Here is a 1,873-nt window from a genome sequence, read left to right on the forward strand (position 1 = left end):
TATATATATAGACACCCACACGTGCGTTTGTGTGTGTATTTCATTGTATTTTTTTTTACCCCAATCACCTCTTGACAACAGGTTTTGAACTGGTTTGGAAAAAGAGGCCGACAGAATAAGTACGAAACTTAAAAGAATATCAGTTCCGGGCTCGTTCTGTTCGTGTAAAACTCTTCAAGGTGGTGCCCGAGTATGGTCCCACTCCATTGACTGAAACAAATAAAAGATGTATGTGTATGCACTGAATGACCCAAGGATTGAACTCATAGCCCACCCAATACAATTTTACAAATAGCACTTAATCTATGACTATATAAATGTGACCGGAAATTAGAAACTCTAAAGGTAGTGGGTGTAATGTTTCTTTGTTAGTCAAGTAAAGGTTTGCGTATAGTGTTCCTCGCTTATGCTAAACTTGCGAAGGAGGTTCTAAAAGCACAGCATATGTTAGTTATATTCTAGTGTTGTTCCCTTTCTACTGTCTTAACTTTTGCCACAAAGGTTGTGAGTACCATTTTACCTCCACAAATGATCAGCCATATCTGATAATCATTCTCCCCGCGGACAACGGCTTAACGATATTCTCCAGCCTTATTTTATAAGGCGACAGTTGATCTCACCTTTATATTCACTGCCAAAATATATGGGATGGAATACACACGGTTCTTTGCTATGACCTCGTCGAATGGAGGATTTGTGCGGGGGAATCGTCTCCGAAAGGCAGATCTGTTTTGAACACTGTCCTGATGCTTTACGAATTGCAAATTTGCAGTTCTTCTGAATTTATTTTCTTCGTGCCTTTAATGTAAGGTAGACAAAGCGAGGCAGATTTTTTTTTTCACTAACATTTTCTACTGTTATATTTTTACTCTTAGCAGTCGATGCTAGTCTTGCAGCTGAAGGATCTTTCTAATCTTGATCATCTTTGTTGATATGTGTTGCGGTTCCTTCCACTCAAAACCAAAAGCGTTATGACTATAACAACCAAGATGGAGACACTAGCCCGAATAAATCAGTGTATAATAAAGACAATTCCTCATCTATTATTATTATTATTATTATTATTATTATTATTAAAAGGGTGGTCAGCACCGAACAAAATGTTTAGCGGCATTTCTTCCGGCTCCTTACGTTCCGAGTTCAAATGCCGCTGGTGTCGACTTTGTCTTTCATACTTTCGGGGTCAATAAAACAAAATACCTGTCAAATATTGGTGTCGATGCAATCGATTTACACAATGCCCTGAAATAGTTGGCCTTGTGCCAAAGTTGGAAACAATTATTATTATTATTATTATTATTATTATTATTGTTATTATTATTATTATTATTATTATTATTATTATTATTATTATTATTATTATGTATTGTTGTTATTATTATCATTATTATTGTTATTGTTATTGTTATTATTATTATTATTATTATTATTATTATTATTATTATTATTATTATAATTATTAAAGACGTCGCAGTATCCAATATTGCGATCTTGTAGACAGACGATATTGTGTGCACCGGGGATTTGTGTTGTTTGTCAAGTCACTTCAAGGACCTCAGACAGACAGACAGACAGCGTTATTTATTTATCAAAGCTGGAGGTGGACTGGCAAATCCTGTAGAACATCGGATAAAACACCTTCTGGTATTTAGCTGCATCTCTTTATATTTTGAAGGCAATCCTGTCATGGTCAAATTTACCTTTCATCCTTGGAGGTGGGGAAATAAAATACAGTATCAGTGAAGAAGAGATCAGTTTATTCGGCTCAACCTCTTCCTTGAAATTTCAGGCGTTGTGCCTTTGCTAGAAACAAATATCATTGTTAACTAATTAATAAACGAGTAAATAAAAATTGAAATTATTATTATTATTA

The sequence above is a fragment of the Octopus bimaculoides genome, chromosome 20 (assembly GCF_001194135.2).
Source record: "Octopus bimaculoides isolate UCB-OBI-ISO-001 chromosome 20, ASM119413v2, whole genome shotgun sequence".
Classification (NCBI taxonomy): domain Eukaryota; kingdom Metazoa; phylum Mollusca; class Cephalopoda; order Octopoda; family Octopodidae; genus Octopus; species Octopus bimaculoides.